Source organism: Eurosta solidaginis, chromosome 4 (assembly GCF_040869045.1).
Source record: "Eurosta solidaginis isolate ZX-2024a chromosome 4, ASM4086904v1, whole genome shotgun sequence".
NCBI lineage: Eukaryota > Metazoa > Arthropoda > Insecta > Diptera > Tephritidae > Eurosta > Eurosta solidaginis.
The window spans coordinates 209,286,690-209,297,182 of record NC_090322.1 but is presented as its reverse complement, the minus strand read 5'-3'; positions in this window follow the sequence as shown (position 1 = coordinate 209,297,182).

Here is a 10,493-nt window from a genome sequence, read left to right as displayed (position 1 = left end):
CTATTCCAACTCCTTTTCCTATTACTATTCATATGCCTTTTCCTATTCCTATTCATATTCCTATTCCTATACCAGTTCCTATTTCTATTCCTAGTCGTATTCATATTCCAATTCCTATTCCTAATCCTTTTCCTATCCCTATTCCTGTTTCTGTTCCTACTCCTATTCATATTCCTATTTCGCTTCCTATTTCTATTCATATTCCTATCCCTATTCCCATTCCTATTCCAATTCCTGTTCCTATTCCTATTTTTGTTCCTATTACCATTCTTGTTATACTCAGCTGAGCAGAGCTCACAGAGTATATTAACTTTGTTCGCATAACGGCAGTTCGTAACGGCATAAACTAATCGAGATAGATATAGACTTCTATATATCAAAATGAGCTGGGCGAAAAAAGAAATTCATTTAGTCATGTCCGTCCGTCCGCCCGTCCGTAAACACGATAACTTGAGTAAGTTTTGAGGTATCTTGATGAAATTTGGTATGTGGATTCCCGGGCGCTCATCTCATATCGCTATTTAAAATGAACGAAATCGGACTGCAACCACGCCCACTTTTTCGATATCGAAAATTTCGAAAAACAGAAAAAGTGCGATAATTCATTACCAAAGACGGATAAAGCGATGAAACTTGGTAGGTGGGTTGACCTTATCACGCAGAATAGAAAATTAGTAAAATTTTGGACAAGGGGGGTGGCACCGCTCAGTTTTAAAATAAGGTAATTTAAAAGTTTTGCAATGTGAAATTTGGCAGTCGTTGAAGACATCATGATGAAATTTGACAGGAACGTTACACATATTACTATTTGTGTGCTAAATAAAATTTAGCAAAATCACATGGCGAACACGGCCACTTAAAAAAAACATTTTTTTTAAATCAAATTTTAACAAAAAATTTGATATCTTTTCAGTATATAAGTAAATTATGCCAATATTCAACTCCAGTTATAATATAGTGCAATAAAATACTAAAATAAAAGAAAATTTTAAAACGGGCGTGGCTCCGCCCTTTTTCATTTAATTCGTCTAGAGTACTTTTATTGCCATAAGTAGATCAAAAATTTACCAATACTTGTGAAATTTGGTAGGGACATAGATTCTATGACGATAACTGTTTTCTGTGAAAATGGGCGAAATCGGTAGAAGCCACGCCCTGTTTTTATACACAGTCGACCGTCCGTCCTTCCGCTCGGCCCTTAACACGATAACTTGAGCAAAAATCGATATATCTTTACTAAACTTAGTTCACGTACTTATCTGAACACACTTTATCTTGGTATAAAATAAAATTAAAGAAAAAAAAACTTTTTTAAAAACAAGCTTTTATTATTGGTTAATAAAATTAACTAAAAAGTAAACAATAAATTGACTCTAAAGAAATATAACACTTTATAAGTTCATTGTAAGCTTTAACGATAATTAGGCTTTTTCGTCTGCGACAAAAGAATTCTATATTGTACATAATCATATATTTTTAACATTAAAATTTTACACCTAAATTATTAAACCTTACAGTTTATATAACAGTTCTAATTGTTCTAATAAAAAACGTGTTGAATTTTGATGGTATAATTAAGAACATTTAGGATCTCCTTTTCTTGCTATCGCAATGTAACACGCTTTTATTAGAACAATTAGGACTGTGATATAAACTGTAAGGTTTAATAATTTAGGTGTAAAGTTTTAATGTTAAAAATATATAATTATGTACAATATAGAATTCTTTTGTCGCAGACGAAAAAGCCTAATTATCGTTAAAGCTTACAATGAACTTATAAAGTGTTATATTTCTTTAGAGTTAATTTATTGTTTACTTTTTAGTTAATTTTATTAACCAATAATAAAAGCTTATTTTTAAAAAAGTTTTCTTTTTCTTTAATTTTATTTTTTACTTTTTAGTTCGTTTTATTAACAAGTAATAGAAGCTGGTTCTTAGAAAAGCCTTTTCTTAAATTTAATTTAAATAGGAATTTTTTTAAATTTTTAGTAGGGTAAAATATTGTTTAAATTAGTTACGTAATCTTTACTTAGTTATTTGTAACGTTTCTCATTCTATCCATTTCTTTTAATGCACCAACTTACTTTTTAGTTAATTTTATTAGCCAATAATAAAAGCTTATTTTTAAAAAAGTTTTTTTTCTTTAATTTCATTTTTTTCTTTAATTTTATTATATCATAATCCGAATATATTGGGGCATATTCATAATCGAGATAAAATGTGACTAAGTTAGTTGAAGCATTTTTGACAGAGAGCACATATAAAATTATATCAAACAGTGTTAAATAACTTAACTCTGCCTATGCCGCGTTCAGTTTACAACTACTTATTGCAGATCTCTCATCTGTGGGTTAAATCTGTTTTAAAATAAAATTCTCCTTTCGCTTAGCTAAAATTCCATCGCCAAAAATCTGTAAAACAAAATCAAGTGCGCAGAAAAGTATGCAACACTTACCGATAACAGCCTAACGGCGTTAGCGTACGTTGTATCACAGAACTTTTACACTTTGAAAATGGCGGCTGTTGTTTGCAAGGTTGCATTCCTTTGAGTCTTCGTTTTCACCATCTGGATTAACAAAGTCATGAGCCTGGACATTCGTGCAATTTTAGTGATGTAAATTGTATGGCGCCAGCGCCAATGCGGTGCCAGCTCAATGGTAGCTCATTGACGAAATGACTCCAATCGAATATTTGACGTTACTTAGTAGTGAGTGCGTAGTACATTTCACTTGCGCTATTGAGTGAAACGACTTTTGTGTGTCAGGCACGAGTTTGGTGTTATTGGCGCTACTGGCAATGATGACACTGAGCTGATGGCGGTAGCGCTGGTAGTTCAGCTTTTGAATCAGAGAAAGAATTGATGACCCGTGCAAATTATTATGGCTTTGGCCGTGTAAATTATTATGTTGTATTTGCACCAAATAAATGCTGCGGACATAACAACCGGAGTCATATTTGAGTTGTATATTTTAAATTTAATGCGCAATTAATATGGGTGTGTTTGAGCGGCCAAATAATAACAGTAGTATTGCTAAAGTGCTGCTAAGTTGATGGAATGTCGCTAATTTCCTAGCGATTATCAATAGATTGTCAATATTTCGTTCAACGGGCACGCGTAATTGCCACATCTGCTCAAATTTTCCAAGTTTTTCCATTCTTGATTTAACTTAAGCTGTTATGCCAATATTTTTCTGCCAGTTTTTTTTCAAATAGGTAATTTTTGCAAAAGCAAAATAAATTACAGAAAAGATTACAGAGTTAAACAGCCTTAAAAATTCAGCTATGTTGGTTATACACAGAAATACAACAGAGGGTTGTGTCTCCGCTTTTCGCAAGCGTTGAGATTCACCACGCGTGACACGCGTGATTCACCACGTCCAAATATCACAATCCACGGATAGGTACCGGCGGGTTTGTATGGGACTTAGGCTGTTATGCCAAAGTAAATACAAATCTTTACCGATAACTGTGTTATCGATTAATTTATCGAATTCTAACAAAGTAATATTGCATTGTCATCGGAGTTATACATGTGTGCAAAATTTCAGCTCAATCGGACACCGGGAAGTGTATCAAATTTAACTTGCAAGATTCCATTACAGACAACAAAAGTGAAACTAAATAAAAGCTTATAAAAATGGCCGAAATCCGACCATGACCACGCCCACTTTTTCGATACCGGAAATTACGAAAAATAAAAAAAAAATGCTTTAATTCTAAACCAAATACGAAAAAAGGAATGAAACATGTTTATTGAATTGGATTTTTGACGCAAAATATAACTTTAGAAAAAACTTTGTAAAATGGGTGTGACACCTACCATACTAAGTAGAAGAAAATGAAAAAGTTTTGCAGGGCGAAATCAAAAGCCCTGGAATCTTGGCAGGAATACTGTTCGTGGTATTATATATACAAATAAATTAACGGTACCCGGCAGATGATGTTCTGGGTCACCCTGGTCCACAGTTTGGTCGATATCTCGAAAACGCCTTCACATATACAACTAAGGGCCACTCCCTTTTAAAACCTTTTTTAATACCTTTAATTTGATACTCATATCGTACAAACGTATTCTAGAGTCACGCCTGGTCCACCTTTATGGCGATATCTCGAAAAGGCGTCCACCTATAGAATTAAGGCCCACTCCCTTTTAAAATACTCATTAACGGTTTTCATTTGATTCCCATATCGTACAAGCAGATTCTAAAGTCTCCTCTGGTCCACCTTTATGGCGATATCCCGAAATGGCGTCCACCTATAGAACTATGGTCCACTCCTTTTTAAAGTACTCTTTAATACCTTCCATTTGATACCCATGTAATACAAACACATTCCAGGGTTACCCTAGGTTCATTTTCGTACATGGTGATTTTCCCTTATTTTGTCTCTAAAGCTCTCAGCTGAGTATGTAATGTTCGGTTACACCCGAATTTAGCCTTCCTTACTTGTCCCTCTTCATATTCCCTATTCTGCTTCCTACTCCTATCCCTGTTTCTATTCCTGTTCCTATTCCTTTTCCTATTCATATTCCTTTTCCTATCCCTATTCTTGTTTGTATTCCCTTTTCTATTCCTACCGCTATTTCTATTTCTATTTCTATTCCTATTACGATTCCGATTCTTGTTCCGCTTCCTATTTCTATTGTTGTTCATATTTTCTCATTTGTTATGAATAACGAGGCAAGAATATGTGTAAATAAATATTAAATTTAAAGCACCCTTCACTTGCCATTTGCACATATTGCACTGCTCCAAACTTGGGTCATGTGACAGTATATGAGGGAACATATAAGCAGTTTGGAAACAAATGAAACTAATTAAGGGTACGCCTTGTTCTTTTCATAAAACTATAAAGCTAATTAAATAAGAAATTTCAATGGAAGTCTCATTTTAAAAAGCTGTGTAAATATTTTGTATTTTTCATCATTAAGGGCAATGAAATTTTAATAAGGAACTTCTAACCAAAAATTTACTCAAGGTTAAATGGGTTGAGTAAAAAAAAGTAAAAAATTGCCTTTCAATAAATACCCAACAAGCAAAATAAACGTAATGTACGTTTTTAATAAGTTTTCTCAAAAAAAAACATTAAGCTTACAAAACGTGGTTGGCACCTCACATTCTCTTGCACAAACATCAAAAAAACTAGAGTAACAAGGTTGTTTTATTTGAAGCGACGTTAACTCATTTTCAAAATTCCTATAGAAGCCGTCTAAAATACCTTAATTTTACGAACATAAGAAAGATGGTCTCATTAACAGTTTGAACAAGATCTTGATTATGTGATGCCGCTTAATTTCGAGCAGTGTTGTTAGTCAAAATTTATTCCACTGATCCCAACTCTGGTCATGTGACAGTATACGAAGAAACATATAAGCAGTTTGGAAACAAATGAAACTAATTAAGTGTACGCCTTTTTCTTTTCATAAAACTATAAAGCTAATATAATAAGAAATTTCTATAGAAATCTCATTTTAAAAAGCTGTATAAATATTTTGTATTTTTCATTATTAAGGGCAGCGCTGCTCAACCCGTATACACTTTTAGTACTTTTGTTTTTGTTTTGCCCTGAATCATAGGCACAGATACAAATTCACACTTTGAATATAAAAAAAATGTTCAAAGCACTCCCGTATGCCCTCGCATATAAATAAAATTTTTATGGAAGTTTTTGATTTTCATATGTAAGGGCAAAGCAAAAACAATTTCATATGATGAACGAGCACTTGGATATGATATAAAAATTTACAAAAACAAATTTACTATGAAAAAAATATAAAAAATGTGACAACACTGAAAAAAATTGTATAACAAAAAGTTTTCATATATTTGGTGTGTGTGAATTTTGGAATTAATAGCGAGTAATAAAAATGTCCTTTAATAAAGAATGGGAGCATGAGTTCCTTGTTTGCGAAAATTTTGAGTGCGAAGCACAATGTAGATATGTTGTGCTTTGTAACTATGAAAAAAATTTCGAAATAGCAGTTGAAACGACATTTCTTCACGTGTCACCAAAACTTTTTTGAAATGGTCAAAGGGGATGAACAAAGGCTAGAAAAGGTAAAAGCCCTAAAAGAAAAGTTTCTTGAGTGTGATGCGAGAAGAATACTTGATGTGATTGAAGACGAAGGTCCTCCAAATCATGTCAGAATTTTATGCACCAACGATTATTATGATATGTGCGCATTGAAAGCGTCGTACCCGACAAGCTTACAAATAGCAATAAGTTTGAAGCACTTTTCCGATGGACCTTTAATAAAATAAATATTCCAGGAGATGCTTTCATGTTTTGCAGTAAATGGAAGGGCAATGGCAAGCGAAATAAACAGGGTAAACCTATGCCGATAAACAGCATCACGTCAAATTGAAAATTTACACCAACATTTAAATAATAAATTGAGAGGGAAACTGGATGCATGCTATCACGGGTGAAAAAAATTACTTTTCAGTGAAAGTTTGGCAAAAATGCATATTTTAAACCACAAAAAAAAAAAATCACCATCGGAAAAATCTGATATACTTCAGAAAATTTCATCCAGCTAGTATATATATATTTACTAACATCTCACTTATCAATGCTTAGGAATACGCATTATTGATGATGATTTTGAAATTAGCGAGGAGATATTTGGTATCATGCCACTTTTGAAAATACTAGAGGAATAGATATATTCAACGCTATTTATAACAAGTAAGGAAGGCTAAGTTTGGGTGTAACCGAACATTACATACTCAGCTGAGAGCTTTGGAGACAAAATAAGGGAAAATCACCATTTATCAAAATGAACCTAGGCTAACCCTGGCATGTGTTTGTATGACATGGGTTTCAAATGGAAGGTATTAAAGAGTATTTTAAAAGGGAGTGCGTCATAGTTCTATAGGTGGACGCCATTTTGATATATCGCCATAAAGGTGGACCAGGGGTGACTCTAGAATTTGTTTGTACGATATGGGTATTAAATGAAAGGTTTGAATGGGTATTTTAAAAGGGAGTTTGGTAGTTGTATGTGTGAAGGCGTTTTCGAAATATTGACCAAAATGTGGACAAGGGTGACCCAGGACATCATCTGTCGGGTAACGCTAATTCTTTTATATATGTAAAACCACGAACAGTATTCCTACCAAAATTCAAAGGGATTTTGATTTCGCCCTGCAGAACTTTTTCATTTTCTTCTACTTAATATGGTAGGTGTCACACCCATTTTGCAAAGTTTTTTTCTAAAGTTATATTTTGCGTCAATAAAACAATCCAATTACCATGTTTCATCCCTTTTTCGTATTTGGTATAGAATTATGGAATTTTTTTCATTTTTCGTAACTTTCGATATCGAAAAAGTGCGCGTGGTTATAGTCGGATTTCGGCCATTTTTTACACCAATAAAAGGTGAGTTCAGATAAGTACGTGAACTGAATTTAGTAAAGATATATCAATTTTGGCTCAAGTTATCGTGTTAACGGCCGAGCGGAAGGACAGACGGTGGACTGTCTATAAAAACTGGGCGTGGCTTCAACAGATTTCGCCCTTTTTCACAGAAAACAGTTATCATCCTATAATCTAATCCCCTACCAAATTTTACAAGGATCGGTTGATTTTTGATCGACTTATAGCATTGAAACTTTTCTAGACAAATTAAATGAGAAAGGGCGGAGCCACGCCCATATTGAAAGTTTCTTTTATTTTTGTATTTTGTTGCACCATATCATTACTGGAGTTGAATGTTCACTTAATTTACTTATATACTGTAAAGATATTAAATTTTTGTTAAAATTTTACTTAAAACTTTTTTTTTCTTAAGTGGGCGTGGTCGTTCTCCGATTTTGCTAATTTTTATTAATCATACATATAGTGATAGGAGTAAGGTTAGGTTAGGTTAGGTTCAAGTGGCTGCCGTCCACATTGGAGCGGCCTTTATAGGCCCATTGTGAAACCACACGGATTTGTTCCTACTCTCCTAATCAAACCACTTCGTTGAGTTTTTGAAGCTAACTAAACGTCATGTATTGACCTCAGCTATATCAGTCAGATCTACGAGAAACATCTTGCCCATAAAACGTTGCCTTCTTCTACCGAGCGCCGGACATTCACAGAGTAGATGCCTAAAATTTTCAGGTTCTTCTTCGTTGCCGCAGCTTCTACGGTAATCATTAAATGGAGCGCCAATCCTTTCCGCATGCGGTCCAATACAAACATGACTCGTAAGAAGGCCTACGACTAAGGAAATATCCCTCTTACGGAGGGTGAGAAGCTCTCGCAATCTCTTCTCATTCCATTCCGGCCATGTGAGTTTTGCCGTGTGGCATCTATCACGATACTTCCACCTGGCTCCCGCTTCCATTAGTAGAGCCTCCTTTATCTTGAGCTGGCAGGTAGAGAGCGGTATGCCCAACCTCTTCCAGGATGGCGAAAGTGGAAGGGAAGTACCCTTTCTTGCAAGCTCATCCGCCATCTCATTACCTGGTATGCCCTTATGTCCCGGAACCCATACCAGATGCAGAATAAACTGTTCAGCCATCACGTTAAGTGATCTGTGACAGCCTACTACAGTTTCAGAATTAGCTGTGACAGAGTCAAGGGCTTAAAGTGCTGCTTGACTGTCTGAGAAAATACAAATGTGCTTCTGAGAGACTGCCTTCTCCCTAAGGCAGTCTACAGCGTCTTGTATTGCCGCAAGCTCGGCCTGAAATACGCTACAGTGATCCGGAAGGCGAAACGATCTTTGTATCTCGAATCGTTCCGAATAGACACCCCCTACGATCCTGTTATCCAGTTTAGATCCATCTGTGTAGATCTGAATACTGTTAGTGGGCAATCAGGGTCATTCACCCACTGTTCCCTCTCAGGGATTAATATCATCCCTTGCTAAAGTTAGTATGTGGTTTGCAGGAATCTGTCCATTCTGATATGCAGAATCTTTCGAGAATTTCAGTATGTTTGCAGTGCGACCATGTGGTCAGTTTCCTCAGCCTGATAGCTGCACATGCTGCATATTTATTTCAGTATTACCTTCATATCCTCCGTTGGCGTTGTGCGGATGGCTCCGCTTATGCATAGTAGTGCAGATCTTTGCACCTTTTGAAGAGCAAGAACCGTCGAGGATTTATTCAGGGCGGGCCACCATAAGGCCACCCCGTATAGCAATATTGGCCTTAATATGGCCGTGTATATCCAATGTACTCTCATAGGGGATATACCCCATTTCCGTCCAATTGCCCCTTTACATGTGTAGAGGGCAACCGTGGCCTTACGGACACGTTCGGTAGTGTTTTGTGTCCAGTTCAATTTCTTATCAAGTGTGAGCCCTAGATAGTTGGCGGACTCACCTAACTTAAGCACTGTGGTTGCCAGCACTGGAGTTGAGAGCCGTGGAATCTTATACCTCCTCGTAAAGGGCACCAGCTCCGTTTTATTTGGGTACACGCCTAGATCATTATCAACGGCCCATGCTTCGACCCTTCTTAATTCCACCTGCACCATATCGCAGAGAGTTTGTGGAAACTTTCCACTTATCACCAAGGCAAGGTCGTCAGCTTATGCTATAGCTTTACAGCCTCTCACCTCCTCCATGTCCCTTAGCAGCTGATTCACCGCCAAGACCCACAGCAGAGGGGATAGGACTCAGCCTTGGGGAGTTCGCCTACTGACGAACCTGCTCACCGATACCCCTGCAAGTTCTGCCTGTGCTACCCTGCATAGCAGCAATTGGTGCACAAGATCCAACAGCTGAGATTCGATGCCCAGATCTCTCAGTACCTTAGTGATTGAGTCGGGTTTAATGTTATTGAATGCTCCTTCTATGTCTAGGAAGGCTGCCAGGCAGTATTCCTTGAAGGAGAACGATCTCTGTATGCACGATTTAATTTCGTGTAATGCCGTTTCCTTTGATTTACCCTTCATATAGGCGTGTTGTGCTTCAGAGAGTTGGTCATTCACTGCATACCTGATATATGTTTCCATCAGCCTCTCCATCACCTTTAGTTGAAACGAAAATGGACTGATGGGTCTGAAGTCCTTAGGCTTCGCGTGACATGCCTTGCCTGCCTTGGGAATAAATACCACTTTAGATATTTTCCATATACTTGGGATGTGGTTTAGTGCCACGACACCTCCCATTATAGCTAGTGCTCTATTCCAGTGACTGTTGCAGTTGTATAGGTGTAACTCCGTCCGGCCCTGGAGTTTTGAATGGTTCAAACGATTGGATGGCCCAAGATATCTTATCTCTTGTAATTAGGTTGTGCAGTATAGGTTGCACTGTTGCTTGTGTCAAGCTTTGTGTATCCCCTGGTTCGTTCCTAGCTGCACCTGGAAAAGGTATATCCAGCAGTAGATCCAGGGTTTCCTCCCCAGTTTCGGTCCACGAACCATCAGGTCTTTGCAAGCAACCTGGGCCGTATTAGCCGATCTGGAAAGTAATTTCCTGAGTCTACCCCCTTCAGACACTGTTTCCATGCTGCTCCAGAAATCTCGCCAGGAGGATCTTTTGGCTTTCCTTAGCT